The sequence below is a fragment of the Micromys minutus genome (assembly GCF_963924665.1).
Source record: "Micromys minutus genome assembly, chromosome: 3".
Classification (NCBI taxonomy): Eukaryota; Metazoa; Chordata; class Mammalia; order Rodentia; family Muridae; genus Micromys; species Micromys minutus.
Window position 1 is genome coordinate 51,927,114 of NC_137972.1, and position 16,399 is coordinate 51,943,512.

Consider the following 16,399-nt stretch of genomic DNA (forward strand, 5'->3'; position numbering starts at 1 on the left):
ACAATACCATATATACCACACCACACCACACACACCACACTAAACACACCACACCACACACACACATCACACACACCACAACCTCCACACCCACCACACACCACACACACATCATACATACCACATTATACCACACACAGGACACCACATCATATCATACCATACCATACTACACACATACCCCAGACCATCCCACACCACATCATTCCATACCACAATACCATATACTATAACACACCACACCACACCACACCACACCACACCACTCCACTCCACTCCACACCACACCACACCACACTACACCACTCTACACCACACCACACCACACCATATCACACCACACCATACCACACCATATCACACCACACCATACCACACCATATCATATCACACCACACCATACCACACCATACCATATCACACTACCCCACCCCACCCCACACCATACCACATCACACCACTCCACACCACACCACACCACACCACACCACACCACACCACTCCACTCCACTCCACACCACACCACACCACACTACACCACTCTACACCACACCACACCACACCATATCACACCACACCATACCACACCATATCACACCACACCATACCACACCATATCATATCACACCACACCATACCACACCATACCATATCACACTACCCCACCCCACCCCACACCATACCACATCACACCACTCCACACCACACCACACCACACCACACCACACCACACCACACCACACCACACCACTCCACTCCACTCCACACCACACCACACCACACTACACCACTCTACACCACACCACACCATATCACACCACACCATACCACACCATATCACACCACACCATACCACACCATATCATATCACACCACACCATACCACACCATACCATATCACACTACCCCACCCCACCCCACACCATACCACATCACACCACTCCACACCACACCACACCACACCACACCACACCACACCACACCACTCCACTCCACTCCACACCACACCACACCACACCACTCTATACCATATCACACCACACCATACCACACCATATCATATCACACCACACCATACCACACCAGACCATATCACACTACCCTACCCCACCCCACACCATACCACATCATACCACTCCACACCACACCACACCACACCACTCCACACCACACCACACCACACCACACCACACCACACCACACCACACCACACCACATACCACACCACACCACATCACACCACACCACTCCACACCACACCACACCACACCACACCACACCACACCACACCTCAGAGCTCTATGTATAAATACATCTTCAACTGGTGAAGCAGATGCCACAAGCTTCACTCTCTCAGTGTTCTTTTTACTAATTGGGAAGTTTGGTTGTCTTTGGATATTGTTTTCAATTTTCTATGACCATATAAAAGTTCCAAATTAAAAATGCTTGCTGGCTTTTTTTGTTTTGCAATATACTTTGTTAATATTATAACAAAATTGGATATTACTATGTTGAAAAATTGGGGCATGTCATAATTTAATTTTTTTCTAGTGAAGAAAAATCACATTGCATTCATTTAAGACACAATAACATTCAATATGAAAGTCTAAATTTTAAATGAGTATATGAATATATCCTCAACAGCATTAGTCAATGAGGAAATGCAGATTAAACCCGAAACAGAACCTCACTATTCATTGCCGTGCTGAAATTAAACAGACAGACCCTTACCAAGTGCTGGCAAAGCCATGCAACATCTGGAACTCTCATATAATTGTGGAGGGAGTGTATCATGGTACAGCCACATTGCAGAACAGTTGGCAATTAAATTTAATATACTTACCGAATGACTCAGCAATTTTACTCCTAGGCATTTCTTTGCATTTATCCGGGAGGAGTGAAAGCATATGTCCACACAAAGACATTAAAAGAATGCTCACAGTCTGCTCCTCCCTGTTCCACAGACAGCTGCATCTTCTTGTGCATTGCCAGCCTCGTTCCTCAGACAAGATGGTGAAGGTCGGTGTGAACAGATTTGCCCATATTGGGCACCTGGTTACCAGGGCTGCTGTCAGCTCTGGATCTGGCAAAGTTGAGATTGTCGCCATCAACGACCCCTTCATTGACCTTAGCTACATGGTCTACATGCTCCAGTATGACTCTACCCATGGCAAATTCAATGGCACGGTCAAGGCTGAGAATGGGAAGCTTGTCATCAATGGAAAGCCCATCACCATTTTCCAGGAGCAAGATCCCACTAACATCAAATGGGGTGATGCTGGTGCTGAGTATGTCGTGGAGTCTACTGGTGTCTTCACCACCATCGAGAAGGCTGGAGCCAAAAGGGTCATTATCTCTACCCCTTCGGCCAGTGTCCCCATGTTTGTGATGGGTGTGAACCATGAGAAATATGACAACTCATTCAAGATTGTCAGCAATGTATCCTGTACCACCAACTGCTTAGCAACCCCCCCCCCCCAGCTAAGGTCATTCCTGACAGTTTTGGCATCGTGGAAGAGCTCATGACCACAGTCCATGCCATCACTGCCACTCAGAAGACTGTGGATGGCTCCTCTTGTTAGCTATGGTGTGATGGCCATGGGGCAGCCCAGAACATCATCTCTACATCTACTAGTGCTGTCATGACTATAGGCAAGGTCATCCTAGAGCTAAATGGGAAGCTCACTGGCATGTCTTTCTGTGTTCCTACCCCCAATGTATCTGTTGTGGATCTGACATGCTGCCTGGAGAAACCTGCCAAGTATGATGACATCACCAAGGTGGTGAAGCAGGCAGCTGAAGGCCCACTAAAAGGTATTCTGGGTTACACCGAGGACCAGGTTGTCTCTTACAACTTCAACAGTAACTCCTACTCTTCCACCTTTGATGCTGGAGCTGGCATTGCTCTCAAAGACAACTTTGTGAAGTTCATTTCCTGGTATGACAATGAATACAGATACAACAACAGGATGGTGGACCTCATGGCCTACATGGCCTCCAAGGATAAGAAACCCTGGACGATCGTAAGAAAAAGTCCGTAAGGAAAAGTCACAGGGCACCAATGTTGTTAAAAGATGATGTCCTGGGTTTTGGCACCAATGTAGGGATAAAGAGAGTGGCGGGTATATGGCCCATGGAAGTGTGTTGAGACCTGGGGGCAAGGGAGATGGCTCTGAGGGGCCCATGTTGGGAATCCCTTCCCCTTGAGGGACCAGCCATACGACAGTATAGTACAGAGTAGAGTTATTCAAGTCATGGGAGAGTTAAGAGGGTAGTAGAAGCAGAGAGAGAAAGAGAGAAAGAGAGAGAGAGAGAGAGAGAGAGAGAGAGAGAGAGAGAGAGAGAGAAGAGAGAAGAGAGAAGAGAGGAGAAGAATAGAGGAGTAGAGGTTGGCCATGAGCATGTGGAAAGAGGGTGGAAGGAAAGGGGGAGAGGAGGGATAGGAGTGGGAGAGCAAGAGAGGTAAGAGAGCCAAGAGGCAAGAGAGAAAGAGGAAGGGGCAAGCAGCTCCCTTTATATTGTCAGGTCACTGGGGTGGAGCATACCTGGATATTGCCAGGTAACTGAGGGGTGGGGTTTACAGAATCCCAACACCACCCACCCCAGCAAGGACACTGAGAGCAAGAGAGAGTCCTTCAGTTACTGAGGACTCCCTGTCCCAACTCAGCCCCCAACACTGAGCATCTCCCTCACAGTTTTCATCCCAGACTCCCATAAAAACAGAAGGAACCTAGGGAGACCTCCCTACTCTCTTGAATACCATCAATAAAGTTCTGCTGCCCCATCCCCCCCCCCCACAAAAAATAAATAAATAAAAATAGAGATGAATGCTCACAGCAGCCTTATCTCCTCTGTGGCCAAAGATAAATCATCCAGATGTTTATTTGCAAGTGAGTGGATAAAAATGAGGTATAGCTGTTGGGATTCTGTAAACTCCACCCCTCAGTTACCTAGCAACAGCCAGGTATACCCCACCCCTCAATTACCTAGCAACAGCCAGGTATACCCCACCCCTCAATTACCCAGTAGTGGCCAGGTATGCTCCACCCCAATGACCTGACTCTATAAAAGGAGCTGCTTGACCCCTCCTCTCTCTCTTGATCTTGTGCTCTTGCAGCCTCACTCTCCCACTCCTACCCCTCCTCTTCCCTTTCCCTTCCCCCCTCTCTCCCATGTGCTCATGGCTGGCCTCTACTCATCTACTCCCTCCCCCCCCCCCTCTCTCTCTGCTTCTACCGCCCTCTCAACTCTCCCATGACCCGAATAAACTCTATTCTGTACTATACCATTGTGTGGCTGGTCCCTCAGGGAAGGGATTCCCAACATGGGCCCCCCAGAGGCATCTCCCCTGCCCCCAGGCCTCACCGCACCTCCATGGACCATATGCCCCCCACTCTCTTCATCCTTCCCCTAACATTGGTGCCGTGACTCGGACTGTCATCTTTTCACAACATTGGTGCCCCATGACTTTTCCTTTTAGTGACTTTTCCTTTCATTGGTGCCTCGTCATCTTCTCCTTACAATAGCCACACAATGGAATATTACTCAACAATGAAACGGAACGAGTCACTGATAACCACAAAAATGAATATCAAAATGTTATTTTGTTCACATAAAACTCTAGGAAATGCCAAGTAAGGTATGACAGAAAGACCAGTGGTTTCCTGGGCATGGGACAGAGACTGCAGGGGGGAGATGGCATAGTAGTTGGTTTCCTGGGCATGGGACAGAGACTGCAGAGGGGAGATGGCATAGTAGTTGGTTTCCTGGGCATGGGACAGAGACTGCAGCGGGGAGATGGCATAGTATTTGGTTTCCTGGGCATGGGACAGAGACTGCAGGGGGGAGATGGCATAGTAGTTGGTTTCCTGGGCATGGGACAGAGACTACACGGGGGAGATGGCATAGTAGTTGGTTTCCTGGGCATGGGACAGAGACTGCAGGGGGGAGATGGCATAGTAGTTGGTTTCCTGGGCATGGGACAGAGACTGCAGAGGGGAGATGGCATAGTAGTTGGTTTCCTGGGCATGGGACAGAGACTGCAGCGGGGAGATGGCATAGTAGTTGGTTTCCTGGGCATGGGACAGAGACTGCAGGGGGGAGATGGCATAGTAGTTGGTTTCCTGGGCATGGGACAGAAACTGCAGGGGGGAGATGGCATAGTAGTTGGTTTCCTGGGCATGGGACAGAGACTGCAGGGGGGAGATGGCATAGTAGTTGGTTTCCTGGGCATGGGACAGAGACTACACGGGGGAGATGGCATAGTAGTTGGTTTCCTGGGCATGGGACAGAGACTGCAGGGGGGAGATGGCATAGTAGTTGGTTTCCTGGGCATGGGACAGAGACTGCAGGGGGGAGATGGCATAGTAGTTCCTGGAGGAGGTACATAGCAACCTTTCACTGTGGTAATGATTGTACAGATATAACACATTTCAGATAAAATTATACATTCACGTATATACATATATACTGCATACAATGTATAAAGTAAAGGTGGTAAAGCACACACACACACACACACACACAGAGAGAGAGAGAGAGAGACACAGACACACTTTCCCATCAGACAAACTTTCCCATCAGACAATGTTTCAAACAAAAGCTTTGCCTCTCATGATTAGCATTTGTTTGGGCAACTATTTAAAATATATTTGAATGTTACCAGTGGCTGGGTATGGTGGATGACACCTACTTTAGAGTGTTGTTCCAGAGTAAAGACGTTCTAGGACAACCCTTGGGACGTAGTCAACACTCAGTTGATGATGGTTACTGGTGATGGTTATGGAGTGAGAATTTTGTCCACCTGAGGGAGATTTTAGGGATGTTTTGCATCAGTGCCTTTCCTCTTGTTTCTGGCCATAGCACGTGTCCTATAGTTATGATCTATGAACACTTGGATAAAAGTAGGACCACTATGGTGGGTGAAAGCAGCATCTTAAAGCTCCTAATCAAGGGATAATTGAAGCCTGAGACTCTGCTACTCCAAGTGTGTTCCATGGATCAGGAGCTTTCTGTGACGTGGGAGATTCTTAACTGTGAAGCTTCCAGTTCTGCCTTAGAATTGCTGCATCAGAAGCTACATTGGAGCACGAACTCTGCTGGCCATGCATACAGAGAAAATTGACATCTACAAAGTGGGATGGGCTCTCGGAGTCTCTTTTATCTAATGTCATGCCACAGATTTGAACATCATGTAATGGCTTTGAGTCCTCTTGCAGATCTTATTATTGGAAGGAATCAAGGAAGCCAGGAAATTATTCCTTTGAGAGACAGAGAGACAGGCAAGCCAGAGAGAGCATACGAGTGTATATGCTTACCTCTTACAACAGAAGGCCCTTCATTAGCTCTTTATAAAATGCTGATTTGGGATGATTAAGGACAAATTGATGCTAATCAAAACTTTGGATTTAAATACTTTTCAAGAAGCTCCCTTGAGGTCATTTATTTTCAAGCACTTTCCAAGTAAGGCAATTAACACAAACATCTATCTTTCTCTGAGAAACCAGATTTAGTAGGTCAGATATGAGTTTGGGTTACTTGCTAACTGTTTACAAGTTGCCTTTATGCTGGGTTTTGCGCACAAGCTTTGCTGCACTGTAGTACTCAGAGAGCCCTCACATTAAGCCTGTAGACATTTTTCATCAGTAAACCCATGTCTGCAAAGGGCATTGGTGTGCAGGCCCTGAGTTCTTTCTAAAGGTCACTACAAATGGGAAGCTTGATATTTGAACCCGTGCTGTTTAATCAGAGCTGTGGGTGCTGAGTCTAGGAAAGCAAAGATGGAAGAGCCTGTTGTTGGTGGTGATGGATTTGAGTCTTGACTTTGCAGTTGCATGAATGAATGAATGAAGGAAGGAAGGAAGGAAGAAAGGAAGGAAGGAATAAATGGATGGATGAATAAAAGACTCTGCTGCATAAAACATCACCATGTGACAGGGGTGATGCTCCAGAATGTTCTAATGATTAGCAGAGCTGAGGAAGCCAGTCTGGAAATCAAGAAGGCATCCTGGTGTCGCTCAGCCCCTAACTTGGAGGACTGATGAGAGGGGAAACTTCTAGGAGTAGGTTACAGGGGAGATGAAGGTATTGATCACAATCAGTCCAGCTGTGTGTCTTTGCCCCTTTGACAGCATGCATTGTATTTGACCTCTGTTGGACACACAGCTCTTAACAACTGGCGTATTATCATTGTTATCAACACAATGTCTACTGTTTTTTCCCAAGTGAGAGCTTTGGCAGGGAGCAGCTGTCTCATCCACTGTCATCTCATTATCTTTCAGTTTTTTCAAATGAAGGCCTAGGACTCTACAGCAAAGGCTGTAAGTCACCTTGTGACAATTACTCTTCTGTATTCTTTTTTCTTATCTGCTTGAGGTTAATATTACTTCACTTACGAGATATATTTTAATTTAAAACATGAAATACACATTCTTTTGAAAAATAGAAAAATACATACAGGCAGAAATAAGGAAAGTTATTGAAGATGCCACCCCTCAGATAATTGGCCATAGGATAGCATTATGCATAATGTGGATATGACTCTCTTTGTCTGTTCACCCTTGTGTCTATCCTCTGTCACTAGAACTTGTTTCTAAATGAGAACTGGCAAAGCTGTTCAGCATCAGGTTCCACCATGCTCGGTTTATCTCTTCCCCACCTTCTTCACTTCTAGAGAACGCAGACACATGCTCGGTGGATTTGTAGGTGATGGTATCTCTGATAGCTGGATCGACTGGTTGACCCTGGTTCTGTATATTGATGGCAAAATGTCGTATCTCCCAAAATTCATGCTAAGGACTAAGACTGTCCTCGGTCTAGTCTATGAAGCTGCTACCAGATTCAGGGGCTTTGGGGTATTTCTTAGGAGAAATGACTGATGAATAGTGACCTTCTCAAGTATACATCCATCTTCTCCTGAGACCGAGTCTGCTGAGGTAACTCAAGATAACACAGAAAATGATATTTGCGAAACCCACCTAGAGTAAAAGTGCCCCAAGCCACTTCAAATCTAGATGCTTCAGGATTCGATCCCGAGTAGCTGCCTCCAGGTCCAAGGCCAGAAATGCTGAGAGCCAAGATCTCTCCACTGAGTAGGAAAGCTTTGAGAGAACTTCAGTTATGCATCCAGGTGCTTCATCCTTAGCACGAGTTCTGGGAGATGCAACATTTTGCCATCAATTGACCCGAGATACCATCACTGGCAAAAAGCAGCACCACGCCCACCAAGCCTGTGTCTATTTTCTCTAGATGCAAGAAGGTGGGGAAGGGATGGATCAGAACATGATATAGCCTGATGCTGAAGAAATCTGCTTCTGCCACTAAGGCATCATACACACTGATGGGTGGACTCTTCGTGAGCTGTTGGAAGATGAGTATTTTGAAGATCGAAAATCTTTTTATTTTCTAAGGATCTTGAACCCTGTGAGCTGCATTTAAATTCTTTTTGAGAAGAGAGAAACAAAGCTGCTGCTGAGAGAGAGAAAGAGAGAGAGAGAGAGAGAGAAAGAGAGAGAGAGAGAGAGATCATCTCCAGATGAAAATCCCACAGGAACTGAGGAGGTGGCTCTGACTTTTCTGAATCACACAGTACCTCTGGCCTCAGAGCTGAGCTATATCCTTTTCTTTTCCTCCCAAGGCTTTTGATTGAACAACAAAAATAACAACAAGTGAGGGGTGGTGGTGGAACCATACAATTCTTTCAGTCAACACCTTTTTTATAGTATACCACCAGACCAAATGTTTATAAATTTTGTAAAACAAAACAAAACATAACCCAAAAAACCCAAACATTTGTGCAAAAAGCAATGTTAGAGATGAGATGGCAGCCTCATTTAAAAAAAACGAACAAAATATTTGTACAGATACTTTATGACCAGGTATCCATACCTGGTAGGTGATAAATAACTGAAAGATGCTCAACTTCATTAGTTGTCACAAGATGCAAATTAATGAAACAATAGAATATTATTGCATACCCACTAAAATGGATAAATTGACTATATGTTTTTCAGGTAACTACGTGTTCATTTGTTTAACACATAACCATTGAAGTATATCTTTTGATCATTGGAAGAACCAAAAATGATCATAGGCATGTCATTTAAAAATATGATATTTTTATTGATTCTTCGATAATTTCAGACATTCACACAATGTGTATTGATTATATTTATCCCTGCATCCCCTAAATCTCTTGTACACTGCTCATGGGTATGGGGTAGGAGTCTCACCTTTAAATAAAAGTTACCCCCTCTCTCCCAGAAGCTATCAATTGTGATTATCATTCAGTTAGGGTGGGAGCTAATGAGCCTCTTACCCTTCTGTGCTCCAATAGTGGCTGGCTTTCTCTTGTGCAAGCTTCATGCAGGAAACCATAGCTGTGTGAGTACATGAGTGAAACAGGCCAGTTATGTCCAGAGAATTCCAGTTTGATTCAGTCCTCCTTAAGCTCTGCCTATTTAAATCCTTCTGCCACTTCTAAGATGGTACTTGAACCTTAGGAGAGAGAGCATTCCACAGATACCCTCTGCACCTTAACCACCTGTGAGGTTTTATGTTAACTACCATTCACTAGGTGCATACTATTTAATATCCACAAACTTGGAATCAACTCAAATTTTATCAGCCATAGAATTGGTGAATAACTTGTGCAATGGACAACTACAGGGCAACATAATGGATGCCCGAATCTCAGAGATGTTCTATTGAACAACACAAGCCAACACAATACAAACAAGATGTGGGTCTGTGGTATAGTCTATTGTGTTAAAAACAGAGAAACCTGCTCAATGGTGTTAAGAATCTGCATAACGACTGGCTTTCAGATGGTATCAGGAGGCTTCTAGAAGGCTGATCATGTTCTGTTTATTGCTTGATCACAACAGAATATATGGTGTGTAAATAGCCACTGGTTTATGCACATACATGGGCAGTTCACTTTTCTGCATGCCTATCATACTTTATCAAAAACACTGAATCATTATTTTAGACTCTTGTTGACTTTTGTTTCATATGTATGGGCATTTTGCCTGCAGATATGAGTACTGTGTGCAGGCCCAGTGCTGTCCGAAGCCAGAAGAGAGCCTTGGGTTTGGAACTAGAGTTACAGATTACTGTAAGCAGCCATGTGGGTGCGGCGAATCAAACCTGTGTCCTCTGGAAGAGCAGGTTCTTAACTGCTGAGCATCTTTCTAGCTTCTGTACTTGTTTTAAAACAAAGGTCAAGGAGACAGATGCCTGATAAACTCAAGGCTGTTTCTTCATCCAGGGGGAAGGTCTGTGATGAATTCAAGGACAAAGGCTTTGCACTTGCATCTTTGTCTGCACAGTAAGTGTGGCATGGAAATTGTGCACGAGCATATTCTACTAAGTGAAACCTTGTTCTTCAAGGTGATGATGTCATGAATCATTCCAAGAAGGTCCCTGCTCTGTAATTCATCTTGTTTATGAATGAAGACATTTACTCATTAAGGTTGCTTCCAGCAAGGTGTACCTGAGCTGATACAGATGAGCTATTTGCTTTTGCTCTGTTATTAATTAATTAATATCAAGCTGATCTGCATTTGTAAATAACATCTGAATTCACCCCGACTGAGTTTCGCAGGGCTGCCAGAACAAATAGTTCAACATACTACACTTTCCTGGTTCTTGGAGGTCACAAGTCTGAAAGCTAGCGATTGACAGGGGCATGCTCCCTGTCCTCAGACAGTCTGTAAACTCTTCCCTTTCTGACATTTTCCCATTTTCTTTGGCTGGTGGCAATTTAAGTTCAGTCTCTTCCTGTGTCTTCCTTTGGGTTTTTCCCCTTCTGTGTGTCTCAGTGTCCTCTCTGCTTCCTAAAAAACAGGGACACACTAAATCTAAGATCGTTATCTTAAGACCTTCAACTCATTCTGACTGTGAAGACCCCGTTTCTAGAAAGCCGACATTCTGAGCTTCTGGGTGAGCATGGATATAGAAGCATGGGCCTTGCTTCCTTCATATGGGCAGGGACGCTGGGCTAAGCACACTTTCGTCCTGTGCTGTTTGTTTCTTCTGCTGTGGGGTATTTATTACTGCAGAGGCAGGAATCGAAGACCTTAACAGTTATTAAGATGGGACTATTTCCTGAGACTTTTATCATTTATTTCTCTCAATGACTGTGTCATTTTAATTGGTTTTTTTTTTTTTTTTTTTTTTTTTTTTTTGAGACAATCACATAGACCAGGCTGGCCTTGAATCCACAGAGACCTGCCTGCCTGTTGGGATTAAAGACATGCACCACCACACGCAGTCATCCCACTATTCTACAGATCTATCATTTGTGGCTGCACAGAGAATTTAAGTAACTTTGCCACAGACACACAAGTAATGGATGACTGAGCAGACACCCTCTCTTTAAAAGTTACCATGTGGGGGTCTGGGAATATAGACCAGCTGTCAAGGTGCTTGTCTTAAAAGCATGAGAACCTCAGCTTGGTCTCTAGAATCTACATAAAAATGGTTGGCAGATGGCGTGTATCAATCATAGCGATATGGGAGTAATGGAGACAGAAGGACCTCTGGGGTTTGTGGCCAGCCAGCTCAGCCAAATTGGTGAATTAAAACAAAAGGAAACGAAACAAACCATATTACTGTATTGGCTACTACTAATCAGTAACTGCTTGTTCACTATTTGCCAGGCCTTGAAGGAGATCATCAACATTAGAACCAGACCAAGGGCCTTGCTTCCCTCTGAGAAGCTCACCACTAAAAACACCAGAGACAAACATTTTGTTCATTTAGTAGTATTTAATGAAAACATGCCGCCTCATGCAAGGCATGGCATTAAGCACACGTGAGACGTGAGAAAACATATATAGAAGCATTCAGTCAAATAGGAAGGGCGTGATAATAAGTGAAAAGGGCATATTAATTAATTTATAGCAAGTCAACCTGCATTCTCGGATAACATCTGAATTCTTCACTGTCTGAGAGTTTCAGGCAGGGCTGCCAGAACAAATCGCTAGACATAGTACACTTTTGTGGTTCTTGGGGGTCACAAGTCTGAAATAGATGTAGCTGGTTGTAAATATTCTGAAGAGTGTAGTCTTGAACACCAACCACAGTTAGGTGACACTTTCTGCACCAGTAGCAGTTTTATACACGCCTTTGAGAGTAGAAGCATGCAAGGCTCATGGGCTGATGGGAACCCCAGACCAGGTGTTTGAAAGAGAACCCCAGACCAGATGTTGAGAGGGAACCCCAGACCAGGTGTTTGAAAGGGAATCCCAGACCAGGTGTTTGAAAGAGAACCCCAGACCAGGTATTTGAAAGAGAACCCCAGACCAGGTACTTGAAAGGGCATCCATAAAAAGGGAACAATAGTAACTTTTGACGTGAAAAGTTGTTTCACCAATTTAAATTGGTTAATACACTTCAAGGTTTTCTTTTTGATTTCTCAAGGATTTTGTAGCATGCCTAACATGCCAGTGATTCACATTGTTATTGGAGGTTGAAGAGGATGAAGTGGTGGACGGTTGATAGGGTTCCTAGTTCTCCATCTTTCAAACAGCAGCCACTGGAGCACCTTTACTGCACAGAACTAGCCCAAAGGAAAACTCACATCAGTGCAGGAAAACAGTGCCCTGCCCAAGGGAGGACAGATACAGTGGGGCCTCTACTTTAGAATTCTGTTCTTGTAATGCCTAATTAGTTACAATCCTTAAACTAGCATCTCCTTTAAAAATAATTTAATTAAAAATTTTTTGTGCGTATTTTCTGTTGTGTGAATGTGTAATTTATGCATTTTTAGTGTCTATATATGTGCACATAGGTGCATAGAGGTATTCATGGGTACATATGGGTGTTCATATGTGTATGTGTGTGCATGCATGTATGTGTATGTGTGCACTAGAAATTTATATCTGAGGTCTTTCTCTATACTTTCTGGTGCTGGTTAGTTTTCTGTCCATTTGACATAAACTAGGGTTACCCAAAACAGGGAACCTCAAGTGAAAAGGGCCTCTATCAGATTGTCAGCATTTTCTTGATCAGTGATTGATGTGGGAGGGCCGAGAGCATTATGGGAAAAGTCACCTTTAAGCAGGTGGTTTTTGGCTGCATAAGACAGCAAGCAGAGTGAGCCATGGAGAACAAACCAGTAGCATTCCTTTATGGTCCCTGCTTCAGTTCCTGTCCGGATTTCCTCTCATGACAGACTGCACATAAGCTGTAAGTTAAAACAGGCCCTTTACTTCCCAAGTTGCTCTTGATCATGGCATTTTATCACAGTACTAGAAAGCAAACTAGGATACCTTAACTTTGAGACAAGACTTCTCATGGAATCCAAAACTTGTACATTTGTCTCAGTTTTGGGGACACATCACCCCCCATCCTCCACCCCCACCACCTCCCTGCTAGCACTATGGTCATAAGAACATGTCTACACAGCTGAAGTTTTTTTTTCTCCTGGCCTCTTACATTCTTTCTTGGGCCCCATGTTTTCTTGGAAGGTATTTTTCTCACCCCCTCGTTCCTCCTTTACATTTTCTGTTCCTTAACAGCCTTTCCTGCCCCTTCAAAGCTGCGAGCTGCCCAGGGAATCTCTGCCACCCATAGCTAGTAGCAAGCTGCATGTGCAGCAATGGCTGATAGCAGTTCATTAAGTAGCTGGAGGAAGTCTGAATATTGACGGCAGTGGCTGCTCCCTGGGCACCCACACAATTGCAGAGCTGATTTCTCTCTCTCTTTCCCCACAGTGATATGATAGATTTCATTCCTGGAGAGCTCCACAGGCAAGATTTAAGTCGGTTTTTTCCTGCTGTGAGTCTGAAATAAAGTCATCACAGATTGCCCAAGCAGGTTCAGTGAATCACTCTCACTTGCGGGCGTGCTCCAAGCTCCTCTGTATGCAGAAGACAGCCTGATTTAGCACAAGCCTCTCTCCCGTTCCATACATCAGCAGCTGCAGGCACACTTCCAGGTGGGGAAGCTCAGTTATGGACATTCCTATCAGTCTATCACCGTAGTGAAAAGCCTGTTTTCAGTGTAGACTTTCATTGGAAGAATGTCCTTCAGGAGACAGATTGCAACATGCCAGGGGCACTGGGTGGCTTTATAAGCCCATGGTTCCTGGGAAAACTTTGGGGGTGCCATTTCTGAGGAGAAATGCTTTAAATTTTATGGATTAAAACATAAAATTGCAGTTAGATGTGTGTGTGTGTGTGTGTGTGTGTGTGTGTGCATGCATGTCTGTCCAACTGTGTGTGGACGCATGTACCATGGCATTCATGTAAAAGACAGAAGACAACTTGAAGTAGTGGCTTCTCTCCTTCCACCCAGGGATCAAATGTAGGCTGTCAATCTTAGTGGCAGGGGCCTTAGCATTTTGGCTTCCCAGCTGATGACTTCTGATAGTGTGTAGGATTATCTTTTGCTCTGGGTTGTGTGGACAAAATTCTCCAGAGGTTAAACAATGCTGTCTTAGGGATGCTTGGCTCTGGCACTTGACTTTTTATTTGCTTGCCCAAGACAGCTTCTTGTTTATCCTTCTCCAGTTTAAAGCTCACGACCTTCCTGCTCAGATTCCTGAGTGCTGAGATTATAGCTGTATGCCTTTACGGCAGGCATAATGCTGCTCTCGGTGTTGGGAAATTTGAGAAACCTTCCTGACTCTCAGTTTGTTTATCTATAGAGTAACACTAAAGTCAAGGATCATCGAAAGCTATGTAAAATGCTTATTATAGGGACAATTCCTCAGAAAATGTTCAATATAAGTTAGTGTTTGCTAATACTATTATTGTGCTAGAGTTGGTACTGGTACTATTTACCACTAGGCAAGTGGTAAACCCAACTCCATTTTTTCTCCTAACTTGACTGTTTTGGAAACTTGGAGGGACTATTTGTGTGTGTGTTTATATGTGTGAATGTGTCATGTGTGTGCACAGTATGTATGCATGTAGGTCTGACCTCAGGTTCTTTCTATCTTTTGTTTGCTACAGGGTCTCTTATTCACATAGAGTTTTACCACATGGTCTAGGACTAAGAATTTCTAGTGTCTATCCATCTCCACCTCCCATCCCTGGGATAATAGGTACTTACCCATGCCCAGATCTTCATAGGTTCTAGAGCTCCAAACATAGGTCCTAATGCTTGCAAGGCAAACATTTTATCAGGTGATCCATCTGCCCTGCCTTGAAGGGACCATCTTTTAGAAGAGTTTTATATTGCTATGTCTGGACAGATTGTTAGAGAAAAAGCTAGGGTGCTAGAGAGCTATGGTTTGAATGGTTGAATCTCCTTCAACATTCGGTGATACCACTGTGGTCATATTAAGGGCACAGACTGTAAGAGGCTACAAAAGGTCTTCATGTGTGAGGTATGGAGACCCTCATACAAGAGAATGTGTTCTGTGTTCAGCCAACATACTCTTTTTTGCTTTGTGATCTCTTGAAGGAACCGAGAAGTTCATATTAGCTGCTGATAACTTGACCTGTCTAGCCTGCCATATTATAAGAAAACTAGCTCTGATCATTATAAAAACATGGACTGAGACACAGAGGAAACCTATTAGCATGTTAACAAAACATCAAGAATACCTGGGCATGGACATACACACCTATAATTCCAGTCAGTACCTGGGAGGAGGAAGTGGCAACACTTCAAGTTGAAGGCCAGCCTGGTTTTCATAGCCAAATGCTGGTGCAAAGAAAACAGCAAAGGCTGGGGACAGAGTTCTGTGGCAATGAGTTTACCTCCCATGTTCCAGGCCCTGATTGCCTCTCAAGCAGAGGAAGTAGAGGAGGAAAAAATTACAGGAGAACCAGGAGAAACCACTCAAAGAACTACAGTAAAAAAAGAATCAAACAAGTGAAGGTATTGAAAAAGGAAATAGATACAATAAAGAAATTACAAAAAGAGACAACCCTGGAGATAGAAAACCTATAAAAGAAATCAGGAGTCAATGATACAAGCATCACCAACAGACTACATGAGATGGAACAGAGGATCTCAGGGGCCGAAGACAACATAGAAAACATTGACACAACAGTCAAGGAAGATGCAAGAACCAAAGAGCTCCTAACCCAAAATGTGCAGGAGATCCAGGACATAATGAGAAGACCAAACCGAAGGATAATAGGTGTAGAAGAGGGTGAAGAATATCAACTAAAAGGCACAGTAAATATCTTCAACAAAATTATAGAAGGAAAGTTCCCTACTCTTAAGAACGAGATGACCATGAACATAAAAGAAGCCTACAGAACTCCAAATAGATTGCACCAGAAAAACAAACTCTTCCTGACACATAATAATCAAACAACAAGTGTTCAAAACAAAGAAAGAATACTAAAAGCAGTAAGAGAAAAAAAATGTAACATATAAAGGCAGACCAATCAGAATTACACTCCTCTTCTCAACAAAGACTATGAAAGCTAGAAGA